Source organism: Coenobita brevimanus, chromosome 31 (assembly GCF_032717465.1).
Source record: "Coenobita brevimanus isolate Jiangsu-jjx chromosome 31, ASM3271746v2, whole genome shotgun sequence".
Lineage (NCBI taxonomy): Eukaryota > Metazoa > Arthropoda > Malacostraca > Decapoda > Coenobitidae > Coenobita > Coenobita brevimanus.
The window spans coordinates 25,828,658-25,834,657 of record NC_136984.1 but is presented as its reverse complement, the minus strand read 5'-3'; positions in this window follow the sequence as shown (position 1 = coordinate 25,834,657).

Genomic DNA, 6,000 nt, shown 5'->3' with positions numbered 1-6,000 from the left:
GCTCCATGACACCCACTCAGAGAACACTTCTCTAAACAATAGACATTAATAAAACCTTTGATGTCATCCTTCGGTGCAAACTATTAACTAAGACGTACGACGCAATTATGAAGAACAATACTAAACACTGTTTTGCCAATAATTTATCTGGTAGAAAAGTACAGGTTACATTCTAGGGCAAACCATGAACAAAAAATTTTCCTAATGGAGCTCCACTGGGCTCCATTCTATCACCCACACTCTTCATCGTATACATTCCCATACCACAACCACTCACAAATACTGCCACATTTGCAGATGACATCACTTTAACAACTACACATCAGACCTTAGACACAGCCTACCCATTGCAAAAACACCTCCTCAACACATCACAGACATGGGTTGAGGACAACAGACTGGGTATCACCCCAGCCAAATCCACCACCATACACATCACCAGCAGTAAACATGAAGACGTGTACTTCCCTCACATCACACTTAATAATGTACACCCACTAAAATAATTATCGGTACACAGTACTTCGATACCCTTCACAACTATCACTGGCACGCAACCTTGAATACCCTGGAAAGGGTTGGTACAACTGATCCTCCCTTCTATCCCAACCAATCTCTCTCTCTCTCTCTCTCTCTCTCTCTCTCTCTCTCTCTCTCTCTCTCTCCCTTTCTGTTCCTTCTTAACGTAGTTTAATTTTTCTTCTTGCAGACGATTTAGTTGACTTTAGTTAAACGATTCATATTCAGAGGGTAAGAAGCTGTTTCCAGGAAATTCTTAACAATGTGTTTTCTCTCCTGAAGCTGAATAAAATCGTCACTGGTAGGTCAACTAAAAAAAATATGTCACCAGATTTAAGGATGTACATAACAGTTCCCGCGCTGGCCACTCTCTGCCACCCACGTACCAATCGGCGTCTTCTGAAGTAGTAGACGCTGGCGGTGGAGATGACTGTGAGGACTATGTAGGTTAGGAGGCCAGGTCTTCCCCACCATCCTTCCTCACTAACCACACCAGACATCTCGGTCACCGCACCACACCTGCCCAGGGAAGGGAATATGTCACCTCTCACAACTGGTGGCCCACGCACTTTAGTAGCGTACTTAATCACTACTACCTCTATTTAGCCTAAAGGAGCAAGTTTAAACAAGGTAATTATTGGGCCATCATTATATCTACAACAGGTGTAAGTAACAAGTGAACAGTTGATTAAAAATGTCTGTACGCTTCCCGTCTCTACATTGTGAGACAGTGTACGAAACTTTTGAAAATGTTCTCCACTCACCTGCAATATGGAGTAGTTTATGCGTGTTACTGTTAAGAGTAGAACACATGGGACTTTCATTATAAAAAGAGGAAATGCAGTGTTCAGTCAGAGGTATTTATATACGAAACACGTGAACATCAACAAAACTCGCGGTGAAAAGATCAACGACGTGGATGATTTTTTTTTTTTTTTTTTTTGGTCGAATAAACAGCACTAACAGTTAGTCGATAAAACTTCAGCTGCCCACGTAATACTGAAGCAAGTATAGAAGTTCTTAATGCATGAAAAGGTGGTTATAAATGAAAAAAAAACACACACAAAAGGATATTACATACAGCAGCCTACTCATCACTGCACACCATGAATAATATTTCACACAACAGCGCACACCAATGTCAAAAAGGGACATGTCAGAAGTGACAGACTCATATTTCACATACTATATTATTTAATCTTCAAAATTAATAGTTTCATATTTATTTCTGAGGATGAACAATCTAACCCTGCGAGAGTTTTCATATTAATCTGTACGTATTAACGTCACAAGTCGGTTTCCGTCGTATGTGGTGCATTCGCCTGTAAAACATGCCCTGATGAATGAAGGTAAGTATTATCATGTTTGGCAGTTAGAATTAAAAACACCAAACAAGTCAACAAACACCAGTATCGTCAAAAAAGATATAAAGCAACATAGCATACTCATGAGGACAAATCACTTTTTGTGTAGTCTTATTCTTTCCCTAAAATACGACACACAACAATCTAGTTTACACCCAGGCCGCCAGTGTTATTGCTGGATGAATGGGACAAGACGGAAACTATCTTTGTCCAAGAATCTGATCGGCCCGAGCATCAAACTCGAGGTCTTCCCGTTGCGAGCTGAGTAGACTGCCACTGCACCACCAGCTCCTTGGCTACAGCCCTTCTCACATGCTGCTGGAGAGGGACACCTTCATGAGGTGGCGCTGACATAGCCGAATGATAGGAGCTGCTCGGTTATACAAACGTCCCTCAGTTCCCCCCCTATCCCCCAAGTGCAGGATGGTAGACTGCAGGAAAAGGGAAAATCTAGTCTGCAATCTATCGGGCTCATATTCAGATGAGCCTGAGGGTTGCAAGTTCTACTACTACTACTACTATACCTCATACCAATTAATCTGGCCAGGCATGTATGGCAACACTGTTCCTGCCGAGATTCTGATTGGCTGGAGGTGTTTGTTCGATTTCGTTGTTGCTTAAACTGATACTCTCTTTATTATCAGATGTGATACTGAGTTTGTCGACAATACAATCGTCAAAACCAATGAGAAATCCGTTATATACTTAACAACAATGAAATTTTCGTAGGAAGACAGAGATATGAGTCAACGAAGTATTATAACAGTCCAAGTCAAGGTCAGCATTTGAACAATTCCTCTGCATCTCCAACACTCAGTAATATAACAGAAAATTAAGGAAACCAGAATCTAAGCGTTGATATAGCATATTTAAATTTTTTTAAGATCAGTCCGTACTGTGATAATAGAGGAGATATAATGAAATAGTTTTCCTTTAGGGTACTTTGATTTTCGCGATTTTTTCAAACCTCCCTCCCCGCAGAACTCATCTTTTCATTAGAATTTTTAATTATTCAGAGTTGTGGCACGATTTAAGGGTGAGGACTGATCTTATAATTTAAATGTGTGTTATACCAATGCTTAGATTAAGCAGGTTTCCTTAATTTTCTGTTATATTACTGAGTGTTGATGTAAAGGAATTGTTCGAATGCTGACCTTGACTTGGAGTAAAATAATACTTTGTTGACTCATATCTCTGTCTTCCTACGAAAATTTCATTGTTGTTAAGTATATAACGGATTTCTCATTGCTTTTGAGGATTGTATTGTAGACAAACTCAGTATCACATCTGATAATAAAGAGAGTATCAGTTTAAGCAACAACAAAATCGAACAAACACCTCCAGCCAATCAGAATCTCGGCAGGAACAGTGTTGCCATACATGCCTGGCCAGATTAATTGGTATGAGGTATACTACTACTACTACTACAATTACGTATCCTACCATATTCTTGCTACTACCAGACGGCATTATTCAGGTTGGGAAAGGACCTTTGTTAAAAGGGTTACTGGAGACTACCTAATCTCTCATGCTCGAAAATTCTGTCCCAGGCTAAATAAAGTAGCGTGATGATACCAAAATGAAGCGAGAATTACATCCTCGGTCTGCAGGATTTAATCATATCTCAAGTATCATGACTGTAATCTTTCCCACAGACTTTCTCAGGTACACTCGCTCTAAACACTAGCTGAAAATTTTCCATCCTAATATTTTGCAACTGTGGATGAAGCGTTTGAAAATAATTTCCACAAACGTTTCATTAATGTATATGAATGCCGCTGTCATCACTACAACATCAAGTAGGAACATTATACAACACCAGGAAGCCATTTACTACACTGGGTGGTAACCATATAACCAAATCATGGCGCCTGGTGGTTTAGCGGGTAATTTGCGCTCCAATCGGACTGAGTTTGTGTAGGTTTATATCCACTGGCTGATTGGGATTAATTGCTCACGTAATGGCACTCAGGGATGAGTAAGGCTGGTCACTTTCGTCTTAAATGTCAGGACCAGCTTGCCTAGCCCCGAGCTCCTACGCTCCTCATGGGACAACATAGGAGTGAATGATGGATGGTTGGATGGATATACTAAAATATACTCTGATAACTTTGCCTTAGGAAGAGAGAGAAATCATAATGCAAACATCAGCCACGCTTCTTGCAAAACCATCCATCACCTTTTTATAATTATAACGACGTGAGCAAGCGAAGCGAGCGAACGGTGTTTACTCTCAGATAAATTTGGAAACAAGCGGCCTGACCCGACGCGACCGTCATGCTAAGCAAAAGCCAATAACTTTACATCTATGTGAAGTAGAGTTGAAATTCTTTCAGCATGTGATACTTTCGATCAATAAATTGTGTTATCAACTAAAAACTCCTTCATAAAGGCGTAGGAACCCATTGAAATCTCAAGTTTTCCAAGGGAGTGTTCAGCTGTAATCGGTGAACACCTCAATTACGAAATCAAATTAAAAAACGTTTTCTGTCGCAACGCTTTTTTCATTAGCTCAAGCAATTACATACCCTATGTAGGGCATTCCTCCTATAGTTTTATATCAGAGGGAAATTGTGATTGCATGCGCTCGCTCGCGCGTCACACGCTCACAAAGCGGGACACCAATATTAAACACACACAAAAAAGTTAGTGAAGGAAGGATTCTCTTTGTCGTTTGGAGAAGAATGAGATACAGGGATGGCAGGGCATAATACTGGCAGAGGACTGTCAGTGAACTTTTACTTGTAGCTGTACGTATTTACATATCAGTAGGAAGAGCATCGCACATAACGAGCGAGCGAGCTTTTTTTTTTTATTGTTTTCCCTTTTGCACAGTGTTTTTAATCTTATAATTGTTTTCTGAATCATGAAATACAAAATAAATTGATCAACTTACCATCTAGAGAAAAAATAACTGCTGTCGATTAATTAGGAAAAAATTACTAGCCTCTGAATAGCTTCACTGTGGAGTCAGGCTGCTCAGCGTGACGGTTTCGTCATGCCACTTATTGTAATTTTCCTTCTATATACTGACGGTAAACTTTGCTTGCTCACCTATCATCATCATCATCATCATCATCATCAACAGCAACAACAGCAGCAGTAGCAGCAGCAGCATAACTGTATTCCTCACACATGTTTGGAGTTGGAAACTGGTGGGTTTTGTGACCCAAGGTTCATGTGGATGTGAAGTCGGTGGATGCACTCCACCATCCCTCTTTGCGGGGACAGGAAGAAGCTGAGGAACACTTGTATAACCAGGCCAGTTTTACACACACACACACACACACACACACACACACACACACACACATATATATATATATATATATATATATATATATATATATATATATATATATACACGTGCAACCGTGGCAAGGCATAGTAAACTAAACTAAGAAGTGTAAATATCTTGCTGGTTGCGTGACTAACAAGGTAAGCATCCCAATTCCCCAAGGCTACAGCACACTACCATCAGATTTGTTGTGGATTCCCTATTTCACTTCAAGGATAGGAACGGTGTCATACAAAAATCTGACTCCATGGAAATCTGACCCCAATGTCACTTTTCTATTAAAGAAAACTGACCCATCCTATAGAAAATAGACTCCTTACGTGAAATTTAGGTTAGGCTAGGTTAGGTTGTTAGGTTAGGTTAGGTTAGGTTAGGTTAGGCTAGGTTAGGTTGTTAGGTTAGGCTGTGGGTCACTTTTCCATAATGGGGGTCAGAATCCTATAATAGAATAGTGACCCATGGGTCAGTTTTCCATGGGGATCAATATTCTATGTGACACCAGCTGTGGGAAAGAGACCTTATCTAAAACTTGATGAAAAACTCACACAAAAATAACGGAGTGGTGACAAAGCTGTTTTAATTAATATCCGTTAAAACCTCTGAATCCACCGATTTCTCTGTACCCTTGTCATCTCCAGACGATTTTATTAAGCTTAGGGAAGAGTTCTCGCTAGAGGAGGGATGAATGTAGCATTAATAAACCTCTTCACTACTCCAGATCCTTACTACATTAAATGAAAATTTCGAATATAGAAAGAATACAGTCGAGTCTATGTCAAGGGCTTGGAACCTCCAACCCACGAAGGTCTAGCGAATGGT